Source organism: Uloborus diversus, chromosome 7 (genome assembly GCF_026930045.1).
Source record: "Uloborus diversus isolate 005 chromosome 7, Udiv.v.3.1, whole genome shotgun sequence".
In the NCBI taxonomy this organism is placed as follows: Eukaryota; Metazoa; Arthropoda; class Arachnida; order Araneae; family Uloboridae; genus Uloborus; species Uloborus diversus.
In genome coordinates this window covers 130,557,097-130,583,307 of record NC_072737.1, presented here as the reverse complement: position 1 = coordinate 130,583,307, position 26,211 = coordinate 130,557,097, and positions in this window count along the sequence as shown.

Sequence of the window (26,211 nt, the reverse complement as noted above, 5' to 3'; positions counted from 1 at the left end):
AAGTGTATTACTCGCCAATCACACAACTTTGAAAAAGATTAAATCAAATTTTACGTAACCTTATTACATTTTCTAATAAAAATTATTCACCGTATTTTTGATCACACCTCGTACACTTCAGAAATGTAAAAGAGAATGAACTAGTTTTACGTACAACATTTCTGAATGACGAGGGAAAAACTGATTTTTTGAACTAAAGTAGAAAATTCGAAATTAAACCGTTTAATGTTTGAAGAAGATTGTGAAAACAAAAGCAGAACACGCTATGCTATCGTAGATTACTTATACTTTAACGTTAAAAGCATTAAATTATTTTATCTCAAAAGAAAAAAAAGAAGAGATATATGAGCTAAGTTCAAGAACAATGAGCTAAGTGCAAGACTTAGAAATGTAAAAGAAAATGAATTCTTTTAACGAAAAACATTTCTGAATGACACCTGAAAAACTAATTTTTCGAAGTAGAAAGTTGAAATTGAAATTTATTGTTTAATGTTTGTTTCAATAAAATTATGCAACCCAAAACAGAACATTCAATGATGCTGCGTTATTGTTGATTTCTTATACTTCACTATAGAAAGAAGTACATCATTTTATCTCAGGAAAAGAGACATATCAGATAAATGCAAGAAAACTCGATAGTTAAAAAAGTGTTTCAATGAACTTTTTTTCATAAAATTATTTATGACACAAATTGATGTCAAATAATAGTAGGTATGGAGATCAAATTTCATTATTACAATATTCATAATTTTTTTTTTAATATTAACCTTATCTACAGTATAAAGTTTAAGCTTTAACCATTAACATATCAACTGTTTTTCTCAACTATATAAATTGTAGCTATTAATAAAAGTATTTTTATGGTTTTTCCAGATATTTAAAAACATTAAATCCATTGCTAAAGTCAGTTTTTTTTTTCAAAAAAGAAGAAAAAAAGAACAATTTTAACGATTTTTTATTTTTTAAATTATTAATACAGACATTTGTAATAAGTCTTCATAAAATAATTTCATAGAGATGCATAAAACATAAAAGAAAAGATGCATTTATGAATACAAGAATATACCGCATAAATAAAATAACAGGTAACGAAACACTTTAGTAATAATTAATGTGCTTTATTTGCGTTGATTACTTTTCTTATTGCTAATAGTTTAGCCTAAAGTTTTATTCTTTTTTGAGATGAGTCTACTTTTTTTTGCTATTGCCAACTTTTATAGCTTCTTATAGTCGCAACTCTTGGGATAACAACGTGACACAGTCCGAAGAAGCACATTCTATTCATTTACTACAATAACGCATGAAAATAAATACACAAGAACAGTAATTTACGTATCACCGAAGGACAAGGAAGCAGATACAACAAGTAAAAGTAGAAGTAGTTAAAAGTACGATTCGGAGTACTAATCGACGATAAATAATAAATTTGTATGAGTATGAAATGAAATATACATCAGTTTCTCTACGATTGGACGAAATGGTTTAATTGGACTGGATCAAAATGTAGTTCAAATTGTTCTAAATATAGGGGAATTTGGAGCAAAGTGGAGCAGCTGGGCAAAGTGAAATGGCGAAATATTGACTCAAATATTGAAAAATTTCTTTTAGCAACGCCAATCTGATAATATTTAAACTATATATTAGCACTTGCAATCCATTCCAGACAGGGAAAAAAAACCCACCGAAAGTTAAAGCATATGATAATGCAATCAATTTTCAAAAATTGATGCTCACATTGTGATATTTTGTTGCAAGTCAAAAATTATTTTTGTTATAGTAAAATGATAACGTTCTTGTATTGTTACCTATATATTTTAAATGTCAATTTCTAGTGTCTTCTATACTCTATGAAACATTTATTTAGTTAATATTAAGCTAATTTGTATTTTTAATATTTTCTACAATCAGTCAAGTACATGCGAGGCAAAGTGAAGGGGGCAAAATGAAATAGTTTTTTTTGTTTACTCGCTCAATCATTTACCAAATCACTTACGTATTCATTTATTAATTCATTCATATACACTCCTCCATTTAGTAATTAACTTATTTATTAATTCCTTTATATATTCATTATTTTCTTATTCATTGTTACTTTTTCATTTATTTTTCTTCATGCATTAATTAATTAACTGATTTAATTTTTAGTTTGTTTTTTCAGTATCTTTTCATTTATTCTTTAAAATTTTTACTTAGTGCTTCATTTGATAAAAAAATATTTTCTATAATTAAGCAGAGAAGATTTGACGAGGAAAATATTTTGCTTTTCACTTTGACCCATGGGGAAAAAAGTCAAAAATTTCCAGTTTTTTTGAAAGCGCAAATTCTCTGCCATATATATATATATATATATATATATATATATATATATATATATATATATATATATATATTTCAATACAAGTTTTATTATAAAGGAGAATGTTCTTTCTTTATGCACTGTCAAATTTTCAAACTAAATTTGTTCATTTTGAAAAAATTCAGTCACCATAACATTTTCACTTTGAACCACATCCCCCTACATTTGAAGCTTTTTTAGTTCAATTAGTTCAACTTATCATTTCCTTTAGGCAACTTTAAGCCTAGATGCCCATCTTCTTGTTATAAATATTTTTGCTCATACTTTTTTTGCTCTCACTCTAATGACTATATGACGTTGATCAGGAAATTATAATCATTGGAAAAACGTATTTATTTCCCAATACCACGATACATCAAAAAAGAAAGAAAAAATTTCTACTGCTAAGGTAGCAATTGATAAATTTCTATGAAAAGAAAATTAGGAACAATACATTTAATTAAAATAAATCCAATGCAAATCGTTTTAAAAGTTTCCTCTTTGTTTTCGTGTTTTACCTTTCTATTTCCTCTCAAAAAAAAAGTAGTTTGTTACCGAATAAAAGTGAAATTTTTTTCTAAAAGCATTTTTCAAAGTTGACGTATTGGATAGGCATTTATGTGCCACACCTGTGTATTCGTTTAGAACAAATTATCTTAATGACATTTTTTTTCAAAAAGGTCTACATTCATTCTCGTGCAACTATTTTTTTTAAATTTAGTTTGTTCTCAAAAAGCTTAGAGTAAGAAATTAAACGAAAAAATATTGTTTTTCTTCTTGAGGTGGATGTACATTATCTTGAATTACATCAAAACTTATCGTAGGAAGACCAATTTGCATTGTTGTATTTTCTTTCATTTGTCAAATGATGTGATACAAAGTAACAGTTAGCTTTTCTGAATCCTTAGTGAGTAACTCTTTGTTTATAAAGAAAATTATAAATAATTTTCGGAAAACTATGAAAAACGAGCTGATGTGTGCATCACATGATTTCATTTTACTCCAGTTTAATGTCATTTCCCCATATTGGCAATTTTAACGTGATTCAATAGTTTACTCTCTAAATACCACCAACAGTGGCCAAATTGAAACGGATAAAAAAAATTGCGAAATATGTCGCCAAGTTAGCATCAAAACTTGGCGATCAAAAGACTGGCGATATATCGCCAAGTGTCTGCCAAATTATAACACCACTTGAGTTTACATCCCTTTAGAAACACCCGAATGCAACCAAAAGGGGAGGTGCACAACTAGATCCCACTAGGAGTCTATGTACCAAATTTCATTTTTCTAGGACTTACCGCTCTTTAGTTATGCGACATACATACGCACATACGCAAATACGCACGTCCGCACATCCGCACATACGCACATACATACATACGTACATACAGACGTCACAAGAAAATTCGTTGTAATTAACACTGGAATCGTTATTATGGATATTTCGCGTATCTATACGTTCTTAGGCACTTATCCACGTGTAGTCGAGTCGAAAAAAAACTCAATATTCATTCGGTGGTAAGTAAATTGGAAATTAAGGTCGATTTTTGAGTGAAATTTTTTTCGCGAATACATCCTTTTTTTTCTAAAAGGAAGTAAAAATGAGCTGATGAATTGCCCTTCTTGAGCATAAAAATATGTAATGTGCTTTTTTGTAGTTCATATTAATAAAATAATTATTTGAGTGACTTTTAGTTGTGCTCCTCCCCACCCCCTCTCATCCTAATTAGATTTTTTTTTTGCAGAAATATTGGTTTTATATGTTGACACCAAGAATTCTGGAGTGTTGAATCCCAACCCTCCTTCCTACTTCTTTGACTCTAACTAGATGGAAAAAAGTGAGAATAACTAATTAACTAAAGAATAACGATCAATAAAATGTGTTTTAAATCATTATTTACTTTAAAATATTTATTTATTAGTATGATGTTCAAGTAGTTTAACTTGTACTCTTACTTTTTTAAGCATTCTTAATGCAGAAATTCGAACAAGTCCAAAAATGAGTTTACGTTCTTCAGTGTATTACATTCAACACAACACACTACTACTACTATAAGTTTAAAGAAATGTTACTTTTCTAGAAAATTGATTTTCATATTTTAAAAAGCAGTTTGAAGGCAAATAAAAGAGAAAAGAGTTTTATGGCGATTTCAACTTGTTTGATAAATTAAATAACATTTTACACGTTCTTGTAAAATGAGCTTTACTCTAAATTTAATGAAACATTTTTTCACAAACTATTCCTAAATTTGAGCTTTAGTTTGCATGCAACGGTTTAACGCTGAAGTGAGAAGATTCTACCTGCGAGTGAAGATTAAATGAGTCTTCAATTTTTAAACACATTTTGAAACTTGAACATATTAATCACATTTAAGCACCGAAGACGGAGAAGACCTTAAACCGAATTATAACGGCTATGTAAATTTCATTTAAGAAAATCGGCACACAAGATATCTATCTTTAAAATGTTTCAAACATGTACAGCATTTTTCCTCAAATTTAATTAAACGTAGTAGAAAAATAGTGTTGAATTATTTTCAGTCGCACTTTATTTGGAAGGCTTGAGTTTTTGCATGAATCAAAAAGGAAAAAAAAGTGTGTTATGGATTACTTGATGTATGGAACCGAATTCAATCAGTGGCGGGTAATGTTTTAAGTTATTTAAAATCAATTATACGAAATGTGTGTTTTCTTCTCTATCGTCATCTTTATTAACAAATATTGCAGAATGTATGTCCGTATAAAAGTAAAAATCTTTCTGGGATTTGTGTAGAAACGTGACGTTAGAGTGTTTCCCATATGAGGCAGTGAGAAGCAAAGGGATGTAATCTACCTAGGACGTTATCTTTATAGCCGTTTTACTCATGAAGAAAAGTTGAAAGTTTAAAATGTCCACTTACATTCCTTTGCTTCTCACTCCTCATATAAGTTGCTCAAAATTAGCTCAAAGCGTGAGAGTTTCCACCACTTTTTTAGAGCTCACTATATCGTTTTTTCAAAATTTAAATTCAAATTTTTTATATTATTTGAAAGTTTTAAATTTTCTGCAAAAGATGAAATTCTTTCGAAGCCTTGATGTTAACTGAATTGCGTATTTCGAAAAAAGGTTCAGTTTTAAAATTAAAATTTTGCCAGAGACTGCTAGTTCACTTTACCCCATGTTCCTTTGTTTCCATTTTTTTCTTTTGTCGTACGCAGGTGTACATTGGGGTGGTTCAAAAAAACTTTTTTTATGGCTAGACTCACCTCTAGACTTTTTTTCTAGAGGGGTCTCCCTCTAGACTCCTAGACTTTTTTTTTATGGCTAGACAGGACACCCCTTATTTTTTTAGACTTACTAATACTATTGTGCTGGAAAAGTTTTAGCTTCTTCCTCAAATTCGAAGGGGGGTGCTCAATGACCCCTCAATTTAACATTAGCCGTCGTATAGAAAATGTTATAAATTTAGAAACATTTAATTTCCCAGCTGTTTTTTTTTTTTTTGTAAATACAGTTGGCTCTCTGTTCAACGACGCTCTATTTAACGACTTTCTCTATTTAAAGACGGCTTCTCACGGTCCCAGATTGTTCACTTTAGTGTTAAAAGCATTCTATTTAAGGACGATTTTGGTCCCTTGAAAGTCATTAAACAGAGAGCCAACTGTATATATTTTATTGCAATGTATATGCATATTACTAATGTAAATTATAATATGTAGCATTATTTTTTCAATTCAATGTATTTTTTAACCCCTCTCCCTATACTTATGAAGTGTAGGGGAGGGGTTTGAGCACCCTCTTTCAGTTGAAATAAGAAGCTGAAATTCTTCCAGCATATTACTATCAACAAGTCTAAAAATATTGATGGGTGTCCTGTTGTCTCAGAGAAACCTTTTTTTTTTACATGTATTTTTGAATCATCCTAGCTGTAAGTCCCCTCCTCGCTGTTAACTATTCAAAAGTGCTTGAGAAACCATCCCTATCTTTTTCATATGAAACTTGAATTCTTCCAACTCAACAGAAAAGACGTTTTATGTGTCTGAAGTACATGTCACTATAATTTTTCTTCTGGGGAAGACTCACGATTGATGAAGAGGGTAGAAATTCGAGGCTAAAAATCAATTTTCCCCAGGACCCTTTTTTCCGTTAAGGTGAGTGAAAGAAAAGAACAGAATGGAGTTCTTTAACGCCTGGAAGGATTCATTACATCGCATTCACATACCTTTTCGAGTACTACGTCGAATCTACTTAGGTAATTACATCAGTTTTCAAATTAAATTGAGATGGCTTTTTTGGTGAGTTCTAATTAAAGAAGATAATGGGAAAAAATATACTGGGATTTCTTAAAGATTTCTGTTTTTACTGAGATAGTTATTTATTGCTGATTATTTCCTGAGAGGATGAAGTATAATGAAAATATTTTTTCTATTCTTGCGAAGTTTTTTTTTCATTGATTTGAGTTATATACTAAACTGAAACCCGAAATCAAAGAATAATTATTGGAAAAATGCTATAAAAATTAGGGAAATAGGAAAATTTTTTTATTAATTTTCTCTGTCTTGCACTTAAAATTCCTTAAAATCCACAAACGAGGTTATTGCGAGTAAATTTCATATTAGCTTTTCATAATGGGGTCGTTTCCGATGTTTTAAAAGTATTGTTTGTGAAAAGGCATGCTTAAAAACATTTATTTTTAAAAAGATATTTCAATCGGTGCGCAGATTCAATTTTCTTTTTTACGCTTCTGCCCATGACATCACAAGTGATTAAATGCCACTCACTGATGTCATTAGCGCAGAGCGCAATATTTCATTCGCTTCTTTACTCACATGGTTTGGCAACGATATGGTTGATAGCAAGCGTAGAAAGCAATATTAAATTTTCTTCTGAATTATTATAACCTGGAAACACTGTAGACAGCAAGCGTAAAAATTCAGCACGCCAGTAGAGAGCATGCTTAAGTTCATCACTTCTGACGTCATAAAGACCATGCCTTATTTGAAAAATAGGACGTTAAAAAATAATTAAAAATTAAACGTTTTGAAAATAAAAGATTTTCCTTGCTCCTTGAAATTTATTTTTTTATTCTATGAACTTCAGTGACTAAAAGTAGTACTTTTGACTCATGGAAACAGCCCCATTGTAATGTGTTAAAAAATATTTCTGACATCGATTTCTGTACATACATTAGTTACGAAATATATATAGAAATAATATATATTTACGCATGCAATATTGCAAAAAAATTTGCAAAGAAGAATATAAATATTTGTTTCTGACAATTACGATGATATTTTAAACAATTTAAAGATTATATTACTTTTATTTGAAATTATTTTCCAAATAAAAATATTTAACACTGCGGGGAATTTTATCTTGCAAAAACCAACTTTTTCAGGTAATAAGTTCTGACTTGTTGATGATTCAGGTGTACATTATATTAATTACTAACAAAAAACTTATAGAATTTCAACACTAGAGAAAATTAACGCAATTTCGAAAGAAATACTGTTCAAATTTTCTTCTACCAGTAGTTAAATAAAATTAGAAGAAAGGAAGCGTAATTCGAGGAACTTATTGTAAATGCAGTTTTATTTGATTTAATAACGCACAAGACATGTTTTTTTGAGCAATCACGATTGCTTATCGCTTTAACTTGACTGTTTTGATGTGCTATCATTTTATTTTCCCGCCAGCACTCTCTGCAGCATCACCGTCGACCGGCTCCTCACGATGCTGCTCCTCTAGCGAAAACCGTCTCCACGCTGCGTCAATATCCTACACTTACACGCATACACAACGCACGTACACACACACACACACAAACACATACATACACATACATATGCCTACACACATACACAAACACACATATGCATACATACGGACACCTACACATACACCTACACACATTTACCCACACACTCATGCCTGCACACAGACACAAACACATATGCCTACACACATACACATACCCCCTACACACAAACACACATCCCCCCCCACACACATAAACACACACGCCTACATACACACTCGTGATTGCGAAAAACATAATTTGAATTCAAGAGGTCAAAATTCAAATTACTTTTTTTTCTGTTAAGATCAACATTAACTACACCTGCATGAAAATCTTACACAAGCTGATACATGTATAAGCAATCGAATCGCAATGACAAGGTCGTCATAAGGTCAAATCAGAAACTTGGGGCCCTGCTTTTTTTTTTGCAAATTACTACATTTTAAAGATTAAAAATTTTGTGAGTATTTTAATTATTAGAGTTAATGCCTTAAAGCGCTTCTCTATCGCACTTACTTAAAAATTAAGTTGCTCGATACCTAATTAACGTATTTCATATTTTATTATTTATTGAACTACTAATAAAATTTTGCAATATACCAGACAGCCCGGTTATCACATCCAGAGACTGCAGTTTCGTTCTTATTAGGACTCATCAGTCTGGATTAGTGAATAATCGAGCTGGAGGCAGATGTCAAGCTTAGAGTGCCAACTAAGTGGTAGATAGAGTAAATTTATCTCACTAGCAAGTGTCCGCAGCATGATGCGATTCGACTCGTGAACTGAAGTCAAAGCTTGGGCATTTAGTTTGTACTCTTAGCTTCAATGAGTTGCCATCAGCCTCCAACTCGGTTATTCACTAATCCAGACTGGTGAGTTCTAATAAGAACGAAACTACAGTCTCTGGATATTATAACCGGCCTGTCTCGCATATTGTAAGTAGTTCTGGTTCAGCCCTGGCTTAGGGGCGGTAACTTTCTGTTAAATACGATTAAATATATTTGGTAATAATAAATGGTTGTGGTTGAAATATACTTATGTCTAATATTTTTGAAGAACTTTCGCAAATTTACTTTTTTTTTCAGAAGAAACTGATGGAAACCTGTGAAATTTTGGAACGTTTCCCGGAAATAATCTGCGTCGTTTCGGAATTTCCTTACAGTGTAAGAAACACAACCATCGCAGGTCAGTTTTATTAAATAATGTCATACATTTTGTTCAAGAATCAATTCTCATCTAGTCCAATTTGAACGTCAAAATCTCTCTTTGGAAATAATTATTATCCAAATAAAATGTGTTAAAAAAACACTGATCAAACATTGAGAACGTTTAGATAATATAGTATTATAAACATCTAATAAAAGAGCAGCTCCGGAAGACATGTCCATTTGAGGAGAAAAATCTTTCCCGCCGGCTAAAAATAGATATCTAGTGTTGGATGAAATATTAATAGTAGAAAAATGCTGCTAAAAGTTTCTTAGATCACAGCTATTTGAAAGGAATGGGCCAGAAAAGAATTGCTGCATTTGCAGTTACATAGAGGAAGAAAAATGCACAAATGGAAAACGGCATCAATACTTATGTTTGTATTTTCGTCACTGGATTGTTGAAAATAAAATAAAAATTGAGTGTTAGAATAAATAAATACATGCAGTGGCGTTGCTACAGGGGGGCGGTCCACCCCGGGTTTGACCCTTCTGGGAGGAGACACCCAAAGTGGAATTGCAAGTTTTTGAAAAATATGAAGCTAAAATGTATTTTTAAGACAACAAATTTCAAAATTTTCCGCGGGGCGAAAGGCAGTGGGCGGGGGGAAGGGGGCACCACATATTACAACCCCAGGGTGTCAACTATGTGAGGAAACGCCACTGATACATGTTTCCGCGTTATAACAATTTTTGTTATAAAAACATCAATAATTTTAATTTGCACTACGCTAGCGAAGATTTTGAGGAGGGAAATGAAGAAACTATATATATATATATATATATATATATATAACATTTTACAGAAGTAATGTCATGTGAATCTTCAATAGAGAACAAATTTGTTTAATTAAAGTTCTAGAAAGTGAACCAGTGTGTACTTTATTTAGTGAGAATTTAGACTAATAAAATAAATTCAAATCTGTTTCTTTATTATTTTTACGTTTTGTAACATCTTGAAGGCTTAACACGTTGTGCTTTGTGGTAATCGAGGTTGAAGAAAAAGCAGCCATACACAAAAGATCTGGCATAATGTTAAATTATGTGTTCCAGTAAGGATTCATAACGTTCTTAGACGTGATTGAGTGATATATTTGGCTTACGGTATGGTAACTCACACTACTTAACTTACTGAATACAGTTGAACCTCATTTATCTGGCCCTCGTTTGTTTGGATCTCCAGATTATCTGGATCGAATATTTAGCTTAAAAAATATTTTAGCGTGGGTAACATTAACTTGTGATACCAAAGAACGTAATTATAATTATGTTGAACATTTGCTTTTTATTTCGGTTAAATGTACAGTCCCTGTATAGTTTGTACAATGAATTACTGTATAACACAAACACCACGGCAGCTAAACTATAGTGATTAAGCGTTTTGTGGATCACTCTTTATTCCAAAACCTCACGTGTTTAAAGAAAAAAAAGATAGTAGACCAATTCTTTGTTAAAAATTATGTAAAAAATAAATTTTACTTCCTTTTACAAAAAAGTAAGTATAGTATTCGCGAAAAAAATTTCACTCAAAAATCGGCCTTAATTTCTATTTTGCTCACCCCCGAATGAATGTTGAGTTTTTTTTTCAACTCGACCACACGTGGATAAGTACCTAAGAAAGTAGACACGCGAAATATCCATTTGACGATTCCCGAGTTAATTACAACGAGTTTTCTCGTGACGTCTGTACGTGCGTATGTGCGTATTTATGTCGCATAACTCAAGAACGGTAAGTCCTAGAAAGTTGAAATTTGTTACGTAGACTACTAGTGGGGTCTTATTGTGCATCGCCCTTTTTGGTTGCTTTCGAATGTTTCAAAGGGGGTCTTTTACACCTTTTGGGGGGCGAAATCATTGTTAATTTCAATGAAAACTCAAGTGTGTTATAATTTGGCAAACACTTGGCGATATATCGCCAAGCTTTTGGTCGCCAAGTTTTGTCGCCAACTTAACGGCATTTTTTTCCAAATCTGGTTTCATTTTGGCCATTATTGGCAATATTTAGAGAGTTGACCATTGAGTTACATTAAAATGCCCAATATTAGGAAAATTAAACTGTATAAACGTTTTTTTGCTCCGGTTCGCAACAAACTTGGGGTAAAAACATAATTTCTTTGCTTAATCCAAGGCACTACTACCATCAAACTGACGTAAAAGGAAGTCATGTGATGCGCACATCTCAGCGCGTTTATACTATTTTAACAGTTCAAAATGTTTCTGCTAAAAATATGTTTTTGCTGTACTGAACGAAAAGTCTGCCTGTTTAAATATTTTCTGCGCTTATTACCCATACTACCCAAATTATTCGGATTTTAGATTATTTAGATTGCCTTCGTTCGTCGGGGTAAACAGGGTTGTACTGTATAAGTCTGTGGGTAATGCATATACCCCTTCTCTGAATCTTTAAGTGTAATGTGCAAAACGTTTCACTTAAACGACATGCATGTACCCTATGCCATATTTGAAGCACCTAAAAGCGATCGATTTGCAAATTTGTGATTGATATACGTTGTTCACTACTGTTTCTTTGTTTCAAAAAGGTATTTATTTATCTCATATTGCTGTTCTATTCTTTTTACACATAATTAAGTCAGTGTTAATCTGAATTCGTTTTACACAAAGCAATCAAATAACTCCTATGAATAAAGATAAATTTTGTTTCTTCAGTTGAGATCTTCGTGAATGATTTTACCAACCGTGTGTTGCTCCCCCGAACCTATATATATATTTTAATACCGGCTAGATTTACGACAGCAGTGCCCTGGAAGCAAAATGTGTTACCGCTTCTCCGTTTTTATGCTGCTTAAAATAAAAGAGTGTGAAGAACCTTTTCGTTTATCCTTTCATCATAAATAAACATGTATGCCACTACGGTTCAATCTTGCAAGCAATTCACTACTAGCAGATCCGCTGTGAACCATGAAATTTATTCTTATAGGTACAATTTGAGAAGACTTTGTTTTGAAAATTAGTTTTTAAGTTCAATCACACAGGATTATTGACTAGTTATCGACGTGGTTAAGTTTTTTTTTTTTTTTTTTTTTTTTTTTTTAAGTTTGGATACCAATGATGCAGTTCTAGTTGATGGAATTAACGAACTATAACGGTGTTAGAACTCAGAAATTACATTTTTATAGCTGTGATATTTTGATTAATTTTCAAATATGATTTGTATATATTTTTCAGAAATGTACTAAATATATTAATATAATTCGAATGCATTGAATTTTGAAATTATGGTTCTACTTCCTTAATTATAGTAATTCTCAAAACTAGTAATATTCATGCTAGCTTTAAAAACTTTCAACACCCCAAAAGACTCCTTATTGTTCATATTTAACGCAAAAACGTTTTTTCGATGATTGATATCTGAAGCCTGTTAAGAAAGGACCTATGTATAATTTATATTTTTCTGTACAGCATAAAGTTTTTACTTTTAACTGTTTAAAATTGAATGAAATAATGGCTAGCAAAAATTAAACATAGGACTGAGACGTAATGGTTAATTTTTTCCAAACAAATTAGGTTTATTCTAATTTTCCCAAAAAGTTACTGAAATAATTTGATCGAATGCCGTTTCATTTTCTGTCTAACTTGACCCTGTTTACATATTTTTGTTTTGGGAAACATTTTCACTTTCGTTTATGTATATTTTTTTTCTTCTCACAATGAACACTGATAGAGTATTGTAGTGGTAGCACTTTAAGCCAGGAGAAGCAGGTTCAAACATGGCTCCTGTTGTTGGATTTTCAAGACGCAGAAAATTGTCAGCGTCCATGTCATATGATTATGCGGCACCTTAAAGTTCCATTGAGCATTCATTTAGGGGGAATACTCTTGCTAAAATTAAATCTCTAGTGCAGTTTCACATTGTAGAATCCCAGGTGAAGGGGTGGAGATACAACCCCTTAGCAAAATAGATTAGGTCAGCAAACGGCCAGGAATCTCAGCTTTATAAAACACACAAACTTCTTTTAGAAATAGAATATAAGAAAAGGCCTTAAAATATATCTTACATCGAAAACTAAAAATCTTATGATTTATTTATTTTTTAATCTAGGAAAGAATAAAGATTAAAGAAAACTGTTTCAAACAATGCAAAGTGCTTAATGATGTTTTTTTTAAAATTTGGATACAAATGTTGCAGTTCTAGTTGATGCAAAAAAACTACTTAAAACAGTGTTAGAACTCAAAAATTACACATTTATAGCTGTGCTATTTTCTTTAATTTTCAATTATAATTTAAATATTTTTTTGGAAATATGCTAATAGTATTAATATAATTGGAATTCATTGAAATGACCAGTTATGGTCCCTTTCGCTTAGTTATATAGTCTTTCTCAAAACTAGTAATGCATTATTAGCTGAATTCAAGAAAATTTCCAGAAAGTGCATCAAAAAGTTTTTAACAATATTAAAGTAATTATTTTTCTTAAAGCAGAACAATGTTTAAAGTCTTTTGACTTACTAGATGATCAATAACTTTACATCTTATTAACAGCACACATTTCCGAAATCCTTTCTCAGATAGATGCCTTAAGAAGTGAATAAAGATCAATAAGATTGAAAATACGCAATATTTACACATCTGTCCAATACAAATTCAATAAGGAAGTTGGTTTTAAGATTTTATAATGAAAAATTTGAAGAAAAAAAAAGAAGAAGAAAATGGTAGAAGAACTCTGAAGTTAGAAAATATTCTTTAAAGAAGGATTTAAAGGAAAAGAAGACGAAAGGAGAAGAATAAAAATGAGAAGTCGAAGAAAAAAGAACAAAGAATAATAATTTAAAGAAAACCAACGATTTTATTTCAAACAATGCAAAAGTGTTTTTAATATTCTAGAGCTCGCGTTGAATAAAGAATCATTTTTATTTTAAGAGCATTAAAATTATGTCTTATCAAAAGCCACATTTTTAGCATTCTTTTCTATATACCCAAAGAAGCAAATGAAAATCCTCCTATGTATAATGCTCCTGACGTCATAATAATAGCCCATGATTGAATAAAACTTCTGACGTCATCAACAATGAAACTCGTGCCACGGCGTGATAATTTGATTATATGTTTTGGTAATGTTTAACATGGATTTATTGTGATAAGGCTGAACTGGATCCGGTAACTTAATTGTTTTACTGGTAAGACTGTGTCATTTCACAAGAGAATAAAGAAAAGAAAAACTCAACAAAACAATGAGAATGAACAATGAAATCTCTACTGAAGTTCAAGGTTAATCCACTGGAGTTAGGGTTAAAATTTCAAAATTCAAAATATCACCAAACAGGCAATTGCGTCGTTCAAATGTAGGGGCAATTTTCAGCAGTCATATCTTGGCGGGCGTATTCAAGTTAATACGAATAAAAACGCGCAATTTTCACTAATCTGATATCAGAAAAATAGATTGAAAAGTTATTTTTAAAGTCTTTAAAGAATTCTGAAATTGATTTCAGTTTCTTTAAAGAAGGATTTAAGGAAAAAGAAGAAAGAGAGAGAGAAAAAAAGAAAAATAAGAATAAGAAAGAATAGTAACTTAAAGACGACTATCAATTTTGTTTCGAGCAAAGGAAAAATGCTCACAATACTCAAATATTTACACTTTTTTTTTAAACAGTTAAGTAATAACTTCATGTCTTTTGAAAAAACATACATTTTTGAAATTCTTATTTCCAGATACCCTAAGAAGTGAATGAAAAATAATAAGATTAAAAACACGCACAATTTAGTGATCCGATATCAGAAAAATCAATTGAAAAGTTATTTTAAAAACTCATTAAAGACACGATTTGAAGAAAAAGACGTTGAAAAAGAAAATAATTTTGAAACTGATGTATGTTTCTTTAAAGAAGGATTTAAAGAAAAAGAAGAAAGAAGAAAAGACGAAGATAAAATGAAAATATAAGAATTTAAAGAAGACTATCAATTTTGTTTGAAGCAACGCAAAGTGCTAATAATACTCTAGTGGTAAACTATTTTTTTTTCATATCTAAGTAATAACTTTATGTCTTATAAAAAAATATACATTTTCGAAATTCCTTTCCAGATACTCTAAAAAGCGAGTGAAAAATAATAAGATTAAAAATGTGCAATATTCAGTGATCTGATATCAGTAACATCAATTGAAAAGTTTTTTAAAAAACTCTTTAAAGACAGGATTTGAAGAAAAAGACGGTGAAAAAGAAAATAATTCTGAAACTGATGTATGTTTCTTTAAAGATGGATTTAAAGAAAAAGAAGAAAAAAGAAAGATAAAAAGAAAATATAAGAATTTAAAGACAACTATCAATTTTGTCCGAAGCAAAGCAAAAGTGCTCACAACACTCTAGTGCTTACACTATTTTTTTTAAAAATATCTATGTAATAACTTCATGTCTTATGAAAAAAAAAAAAAAAAAACCCTCCATTTTCGAAATTCCTTTCCAGATACCCTAAGAAGTGAGTGAAAAATAATAAGATTAAAAACGTTCAATATTCAGTCATCTGATATCCGATACAAATTCAATTCTGAAGCTGTTTTAAAAATTTTTCTGCCAGAGTTAAAATCGACGACAGAAGACCTCTCTGTAAATAAATGCCGCGAAGAAAATATTTGATTCTGCTCGGCTCATTTTATGTACTTGATGAAATATATTTTTCCGTAAACATTTCCGGGAAGTATTTTTGTTTACTTTTATGAAATAAAAGTATCAACCAGTCAATGACAAATCTGAGTTTCATTTTAAATTTTGCTTTTTTATTTTACTCTCTTTAGTAAAAAGTTGATTTTCGATAAAATGTTCTATAACGATATATTAAGATACATTCTTCTACTGTATATACAACAATATATTCATCAATATACGTTTATTTTTAACTTGAAAATTTTACACAGTTGCTGACATTGTTTTAAAATAAAAAATGTTAAATAAAATGTTTGAAGCTAAGTACTAAGCATTATATTTGTCTAAAAGTTTGTAGAATCAGGTGGGGTAAAATGAACATGAATTTAGCGATTTTCAACTTTGATAAGCTACACTTCTAAAACCACTTAAAATATTCGAATTCTTCGATAGATATCTTACATTGCACTGAAATTAACTCCAATGTTTTATTAGCTTCCTCTTGAAAAAAAAAAAAACTTAAATGAATGCTTTTTTAGGTCTGTTATTATGATTATTTCACACCATTGGGTGGGATAAAATGAATATAGAAGGATACAATGAAATCAGTTTCGAAAATCTATAAGACCGATTGAAAAGCAGATAACACACAGCCAAACATTTTTGTGGATATTTCAATTACTTTAAATTGAGTATACGCAATTTGTAATGCCATCTAGGATTGAATGTTCACTTATCCATTATTTCGATACCGAATGTTACTTTCAACTTCATCGACATCAGCATATTCTGCAACAGTATGTCTCTATCAAAGGATATTTAATGATATACTGCTGGAAAATAGGTTTTTCTGTTGGCAATGTTAGACAGATTTGCTCAACTTTTTTCTATTGTATATACGAGCACTTGACTCGCAATCGACAACTTCCAACTTGGCCTCACTTAATTCTTATAAGCCGTGAAAATCGCTGAAAACTCATAGCAACAAAGAGGGTACTACAGGGAGCCCCTGTTTCCATTACGTTGCCATTAATTGGTGGATGCAAGAATTCCATGAAGCGCCTCTTGCGGTCAAATTGGGCTACGACCAATAAAAAAATAAACAAACCTTGAAACGTTAACATTGATTTATGGATGCATGAACTGCATCGGTTTAACACAGAAAAGTCAAATTGTCAAGACCTTTTAAGCGTCAGCGCCATCTAGTGGGACCATGCTTCCAGATACTTTGTCTGAAGGAGACGTCATGGTGTTTTCATTTTGAATTATTTCTTAGATCGTGCTCAGTATTTATTTTATTACAGCAATTAAAAAATAGCGAGTTTTTTTTTATGTATTTCATAACTTTCTTAAAGGTTTACAGCTGCCATATTTCTATCAGCTCCTCTTGTATTTGCCTGTAGACATTTTTGTTTGTATTTAAATTCTCAAACGCAAACTGTGCTTCACTGGATGGTAGTGGCTAAAGAAGACATGTCGACTTGAGCGTCATTTGTTTCTAAAAAGTAAAAAAAGAGAACATCTAAAATGATAAACATTGCTGTGGAATAAGAAAAAAGCCTAAAGCCCTAAAGCTATGCTCACATCACCAAAAAATTGTTCATAAGCCTTCAAAGTCGAAAAATTAACGAGAGAGAGCCTTTCCTAAACGCCATCAAAGGGGGCCTGCAGTTGTGTTTTTAGAACTTCAATTGAAAAATCTTCTGTGGAGTTCCACCTTCCTCGAACATCATTATAGATCTACTTAAATTTTAATTTTAGGAATTAAATTTTGAAATTTTCTGGAAAAGAAGACCAAACTTCCCTTTCCCGTGATGTGATCAAAGTTCGTCTAATATTGTGGTTTTAGAACTGTAATTTCCAAAAATATTTCAAGGTAGTCTTGAACTCTATCTTTTAGAAAAATAATACATTTAAGATGTCATTATTTGCACAGTTAATCAGTTAATGCATACACACATTTAAATTAGCAATCAGCTGACAAAAAAAATTTAATGCAATTTTGTATTGCAATTGTATGAAAATATGTAATTACAGCTGCAAAAAGCGTTTATTAGTTATTTAAGAAGAGTTATTAAAGTTAAAAAGAGTCATGCTAATCAATAATAAAAGAGCAAACGTAAGGAAATTTCTGAAAAAAATCAGTAAAAAAGTTCAACAATAACTTTTAATAAAATTGATTCGTTAAGAATTTTGAAGAAACACAGGGTGCGGTAATTAAAGAGGCAATAGGTAACAAAACTTACTTCTTAACACCTGAAAAAAATATGAGTTTCATTTGTTTTCACATATATATATATATATTTTAAACGTACGCTATGACAGTTAATAAAAAAATAAAACGTTTCCAGTAACCTACAATCTCTTAGAAGATGTTTAGAGATACCGTAATGGTAATTATAAAAGAAAAAGCACGGAATATGAAAGATGTTTTAAGATACGAGAAATGTGATTCATCTATTAAATCTTGTTACACATTTTATTAAGAATTTTGAAGAAATACGCGGGTACGGTAATAAACGGGGCAATAATTACGAAACAGCAAACGTAGTCCCTCATGCCTGAAAAATAATTCTTTTCTTTTTTTACGATTTTTTTAAATGTTTACTAATAACAGCTTGAAAAACTCTAACGTTTGCACTAACCTTCAATCTCCTGGAAGATGAATAGGGCAACCGTAATTGACACCCATTAAAGTCACACTCAAATTTAAAGATGATCACAGATACAAGAGAAAATGATTCAGCCATTAAATCTTTTCTGTGCGGAAAGATTTTTTTTAGAACTTAGAAGTTCTTTTTATAACCATCAGAGCCAATTTTACTTTTTTATTGACGCGTATTGTACCTGAGATAAGCAATTTATCAAAACTGGGGATGTATAAAAAATATTGCACAAAACATAAAACAAATTTCAAGAATATAAATGGACCCTATTCACCTGACGTCACTGCATGTATTAAACGTCACTGCAGTGCATTATGGGTACTGGAGCAGACAAGGACGGATACAAGAGTGGGGAGATGGGGGGCGGTCGCCCACTCTTTGAGCGAGATACAGGAACTTTCTTAAGGTATATTTTTGATATTAAAGGTCCAAAAACGGCAATTTTACATAATTATCGCAATTCTTCCGGAATTGAAGTATTGAAAACGCAATCGTAGCCCATCTCTTATTAGTCTGGGGATAGGGACCGGAACTTTCTAAAGAATTTTTTTCGAAATTGAAGTTCCAAAACCTCAATTTTAGACGATTTTAGATGATATTAGAGATAAGTTCAAGGGCTCCCCTGGATATTTTTCGGAAAAAACACAACTGTAGGACACAAAAGATGAGGTTCAGTACACTCGTTCGAAAATTTTAGAAATTGAAGTTTCAAGGTTAAGGAGCAAAATATTGCTCCCTCCTTGAACATTTTCTGCATCCGCCCTTGGTGGCAGACGAAAATCCAGTGCTACAGCGTGTAATAACACCTGCTTTCATGCAACTTATAAACTTGCGACTATTTAAAAAAGAGATTTTTTGGAAGTTTTTAACTAAGAATCGTAGTAAAAGAATGATGAACGATGAATTTAATACGAAATACTGTCTTTATAATAGTATTTTTATGGTTTTAAGTCTTAATGGTTCTTAATCAGAAAAATGGCGAAAACTCGAATTCTCCTTTTACTTTTATTTTTTCTTAGCATTTTTCATGCAGTCATAAGTCTGTATAAGCCCTAAGCATGTTCATGATGCGTATAAAGTCCAGTAATCATTAAATAAAACTTAGTAGTTAGTCAAAATACCCGCAGACCGACAGCTGAAGGGACCGTTGCCAAACCGTGAATAGGATCCATTACAAATATATTACAATGTACTTTGTATACTATGTCATAATATTAATTCATTTATCAATATTGTACTTTTATGATGTGCACATTTGATAATTATGTGCTATATGGATGAAGAAACACTCAGTTGTGAATAACCGACATTTTGTAACTTTACAGCATACTTAGTTGCAAAATTGAGAAATTTTCTGTCGAAGACAGAGGACAGTATTGAAATTTCACATGCAATTTATTTATTTTCCTATTGTATTTTAAGTTAAAGTGATGTTTTATGCACATTTTTATCTCTCCTTGAGAGCACCTCGAGTAAAAAATGTCATCATTGTTATTATTAAAATAAATATTGTCTTAAATGATACATCAAACGAATTCATGAACTTAAGAAAATCACCCTCGTAGCTCTTTTTTTGTAAGATTTCGTGGACAGATGTGTTAAAATGGTACCAAAACCAGAAATGTTATATCACATAAAACCGTGTAAATTAATAGTCCCGGAGAAATTTATTAAGCAGAACGAAACTGACGACTAACCAATGATGTGGAACTTATTTTTGAAGTGTGAAAATATGATATTTTTACCTCTTAATTTGGTTCCACAAAATTTTGTGTGCGGTCTAGAACTATTTAGATATACCACAGCGATGGGAAAGTTTTTAATGCATTTTATTTACATATGCAACACATGAGAATTTAATTAAATTATAATATTATAAAAATACATTTATTATTACTTCAGTTTCTCATTTTAACTCATTTCAAGTTGCCATTTTGCATATGGGTGAGCAAATAAAATTCTAGTAATTGTTTTAAAAGAGATTTTTTTGGCTGCTGTTCAAACCTTAAAACAGCGTTTCCATCTAGAATTTAATTTTAAATTAGTTTAAAATTGGTTGCTCCTATTCGGACATAGCCTTTATTTTATCGTCTGTCCTTTTTTACCCGACTGCGCGTGCGCGACGCCAGTTATGGTAAGGTGTTTATCAGTCTATGTATGTATGTCTGTTCCTATGTGACATTCTACAGGCTAAACGTCTTAGCAAATTTTGGTAATTCTTACGTCAATCGATTTGTCTTTTTGGGAGTGTCACTAAACACATGACAGTAATGAATAGTACCATTTCAAAAACCAGTTGCCATTTTGTCAGTTTGGGATCGGCGCACGCTGGGTGTTGCACAATGTGTCAATGCAGGTAGTTTTCACTGCCTGAATTTTTTGTTTCCCAAATCTACTAATTGGGGCCTCAGTGGGCGAGTGGTCTAAGCGATTGCTTCTTCCACTTGAGGCGGTGGGTCAAAACACCTTTGCTCCGGATGTACTTTCCAGTCTTTCTGATATAAATTCTTTCATGTGTTCTTTATATGTAATATGTACTGTAATAAAAAATATATTATGCATAACATAGGCAAGACACTCAGATTGTAGTCCTCATTAAAATAAACCCGCACCAAAGGAAAGAAAGTCTACTAATTCGATTTTCATCTATAACATGTTGCATTTGTTTTTCCCTTATTCAAGGGACTGAGTTTCGCGACATGTACTTTCTTGACAGGCTTTTTTAGTTTTGCGAGAAAGATTTGACTGACGACGTTACCGATTTCGCGTCATCATGAATCATACAGGCTGTTTATATAGCTGTGCTGTGGTTGACTTAAGTTCGCGCATTTTTGCCGAAGGTCAAGCAGATGAAGTTTTAAGCCGAATTAGGTCCCTAGAGGGACTAATTATCAATAGTTTAGACCATCGCAAGCTACTTGATAAACCTCACGATACAAACAAACTCTCTCAATGAAATGACAAGATTGCGAAATGTACCGTCTTATAATCATAATAACTAAATCAATGAAAATTAACTAAAAAGTGTCAAATAAAAAATTATTAAGTAAAAACAAAAAACCCGACTGCGCAAAAACCAAAAAAAAAAACTAAAAAGAAAAATATGTAAGCCCAGTAGTTTAGAATGTTATTAAGTACTACTGATTAACTACATCATTGAAATAGTTTTATGACCGTACACAGATAAGACAAATCATAAATTCACAAGCAGAATAGAAGGATCAACAGTCGGGGCTCTTTCAAATTTTACAGTGTTCCTTGAATCAGAAAGGAATGGGCCCAGACTGTTGATCCTTCTATTCTGCTTTTGAATTTATGATTTGTCTTATCTGTGTACGGTCATAAAACTATTTCAATGATGTAGTTAATCAGTAGTACTTAATAACATTCTAAACTACTGAGCTTATACATTTTTCTTTTTAGTTTTTTTGGTTTTTACGCAGTTGGGTTTTTTGTTTTTATTTAATAATTTTTTTTATTTTTTACTGTCAACGTTCTTAACTCTTTTTAGCATATGGAAGTTGTTTCTTTAGTTATGTTTATTTATTGTAGTGTAAGTTTATCATTAACCAGCCTCATATTTTAGTAAATTTAGGATGAAAGACTAATTATGTTTATTTTGTTGGACCTTTTCCCGTCACATGGGTGAGTTTTCGAAAATTGTAATAACCCTCTTTTTACTTCCTGCTTTTACTTTTGAAAAACATGTTGTATCGTTAAAAGAACACGTTAAATTAAGATTGTTTGGATTTATTTAAGTGAAACAGTTGAACAAAAAAGATTGTTTTTAAAGACTTTAACTAAAACTTAATTGGAATCTGATGACTTCGTATTAAATTAATGCTTATTGGTATTTATTTAGACTTGGTGCTTTAGTTTCACGTAATCAACCAAACAGTGTGTGTCATTTTATGTAAAAAGCTGATTGTAATTATACATAAATATTTCAGATATAGTCTATCAGATGTACAGTCATACATATATTTTCATCTTTTGTACTAATTGAAAATATTCATAACTTGTTGAATAACATTGATAACTATGATTAACGTTATTAAGATTTTTGCCAAAAAATGCTCTACTGGTATTTTGCAAACCTTGCATCACGCGTATTTATTTATTTCTTAACGCTTTAGAAACTGATGTCAGAGTTACAAAAAAAAAAAAAAAAAAAAAAAAAAAAAAAAAAAAAAAAAAAAAAAAAAAAAAAACTGAATATCTCTTTCATTTTTTTGGTAAATCCTTGCAACGCTAAGCACGCAGGTAGTAAATTAATAAAGGACGTTGATTAAGCAAATGAAATGTGTTACTTTTGTTCTTGATGACTCTTCTTGAAAATATTTCCTTGAAAGATATAGGAGAGGGTGGCCCAAAGCAGGTAGGTCACTCAAAGTGGGAAAGTCTTCGTATGCTCCTCCCCCCCCCCACGGTGGTGTGTAAGTGGCGATGCATACGTACACCCCTGTTTACATGAACACCCCCTAGTTTTAATCAGTCCTAGCGACGCACTAGTGAAGCGGCATGGTGCAACCAGGCGTACAAAAAAATGATACATTTCTAAAAAAAATGATGTTTTGTTACTTGTGATTAGTCGAGGACCAGTTTTTTTTATTATCAATAATATTACGCTATTCTGACATTATCCACCTACAAACTACGATAGTTCATTCGTTTGTTTCTTTTTTAAATTTAAGGTTATAATTATTGAAATAAAAAACGTGCCTTCGGACAAAGCGGCAGTAGGGTTTAACCGTATATTTAATTATAATTTTTTGACTCGTGTGCTGACTTAGATTTTCTATTTCAAAAGGATAAGTTTAACTTTAAAAAGCTATTTTTTAGGATGGCAATTAATTTGTCTATTAATTTAATCAGTTTTTTAAAAATGTTTTGTAAACAAATGTGGCTGACTTTAAATTGGATAAGTACAACTTTTTTATATATTTTTTAATAATGGCAGGTATCTAGTCAATTATTTTAACTATTTACAACTTCATATTTATTTGATTGGCAAATGTACCAAATCACAAATAGTTAAGTTCACCCGCTTTGGGTTCCCTGGTACGGCAAAGCGGGTTTTTCAAATGTTTAAAGTTTGATAATAATTAAGTATTGGAATACACCACCAGCTCAGTCAATTCCAGCCGAGGACTGCAGTTTCGTGCTTATTAGCACTCATCAGCCCGGCATAGGAGTGACTGAGCTGGAGGTGGAAAACCTCTTAAGGAAGCCTAGAGTGCCAAAGAAACTGGTAGCTAATACAATAATTAGCACTGACCAGACGAGTGACCGAAACAATGGTTCAACTCGAATATTGAAGGCAAGGCACGTATATTCAGAAAGTTACCTTGGCCCTGGCTCTAGGGTGGCAACTTACTGAATTAAGTATTGGGTTTGAAATAATACAAAAATATCTTTTTATTTTGAAATTCAAGAACCCTGCGAGTAAATAAAGTCAAAATTGTCGCGATAAAAATCGAAAAACTTTAATTCGCGTTCTTCGAAAACCTACCGGCTTTGAGCCATCCTACCCTATTATCAAGACTTAAACCAGTCCTGAAGGTTGGAGGGAGAGGGAATGCCGTCCTCCAAAATGCTTGTTTTGTTTTATCGAAAGAATAATGCAAATCGATGAAAGTTGGTTTCCAGACATCTATTCTTTTGATGAGTTATCCCAAATAAACTTAAAAAAAACAAAAAAAACTTTGCAATTTTAAAATTTTATATGCAGATATGTTAAACCAGCACTAAAACCGAAAATTTAATAACATGTAAAACCACATAGTTTAAAAGACGACTTCTTTATCTTGAGAAACTTATTTATCAGTATAAAACTGCCAGCTCACCTATTGTTTTGAAACTAAATTTCTTTAAAGTTAAGACTTTAACAGAAATAACCTTTTATCCACCAAATTTCCTTTGAAGATTAAAATCAGTCCAGGAATAATTGTCCTTATTTTAGCAACGGAAGCTTGTTACTTTAGCAATGGGAGACTCTTTCGAAGAATGCAATCATGAAATATACATTACTTGTATTCATAACTCTAATGCTTGAGAAAATAACAGTTGTAATAACATTTTTAAAGATTTCACAATGAGATGGGTTATTTCATGGTATTTTGGACAACTATGCAGAGTCCGTAACATGACTTTTTTTTGCCGTAACATTTTAATTTATTGTCTGATTAGTAAATTATTTTATTTTGAGTTTTTCCTTCAAATACACTAACTCAAGTTAAATTAATTTGCAAATTTAACAGTTAAATAATTATGGCAAAAAAGTTTCATGTTGCGGACTCTACAAGTGTCCGAAATTACTGTGAAATGGCCCAGATATGTTAAACTAACATCAAAACCAAAAATGTTTTCAAAACTGAAACGTCCCTTCTAAAAATTGAATTCAGAAATATCAAAGTGACGAAGTACCTTATGTTTCGAAGCTTTTAGTTTGTATAAGGGTTAAGACTTAAATAGAAGTACCCATTTATCTTCTGATTTTGCTTTGAACAGTAGAAGCTCTCCATTAATAAAATCCGGTATTTTAGCAAAATAAATCGTGTTTGCTTTAGTTGTTGGAGATTTTCTAAGAACATTTTATATAATCACAAAAGTTAGACTTATAATATTTGCTTAATTTGATGAAGGTGAAAGCGAGGGAACCCTGTCTCCCGAAATATTTGGTTTTTATTATTATAAAAACAATGTAAATTCAATAGAGATTGATTTCAAACTAGCTTTTTTTCTTGTTGATCTCCCAAAAACATTTTTTCAACTACAGCAACAGCTTATAGTTCAAAAACATGAGAAAATAACCGTTGTATTTTTTAAAGTCTTCGTGTGCAGATATGCAAAACTAGCACCATAACCGCGCACATAAATTTAAAAATGACACTTTTATCCTTAGAAATTCATGTAGCAACATAAAAACTCATGTACTTTGTTTTGAAACTTTAAGTTTGAATAAGAGGTAGTAAGACTTTTACACTTTTATCCATTAATTTTGCTCTGAAGAGTCAAAACAGACCATGAATAAATTTCGTTAATTCAGCGAGGGCAGCATGTTTCCTTAGCTGTTGGCGACTCTTTCTAAGAAACTGTTTTCTCTCGCCAAATGCATCCCCAGTTTTCAGATGCAACACCGGGTCGTGCGGCAACCTGCCTTCGATTCGAACATTTGCTGCTCCCCAGTCCACTGCCAACGGCCAGGAACGCTCCGAGTTGCGAAAGGGATGCGCGCCACACCATCTGTGTTCTTCGATTAGCATAATTCACGGGGACTCCGAAACCAATTTTCAGAAATCCTCTGCTAAGTGCTCTAAATCACAATTCTTGCCGCTGAAGTATGGATTAAGAAGTTAATCGCTGAGAATATTTTCAAACAATAAGATTTCTTCATTTTTTTTGAAGATCTTGGAGAAAGGTAAGATATTTTTAAAAGGTTTTTAAATTTTTAAAGGTTTAATAGAAAGTAATTATTACTTAAAATATTTGAATGGTTGATTAATTAGTTTGCAACTAAAAAGTTTTGAAAGAGAAAAGTCATAAAAATGTTCTGCTTCTTTAAATTAATTGATGAATTGATGTAGTTTTTTTGTGCAAAGGATTCAAGATGAAATATTGAGTTTATG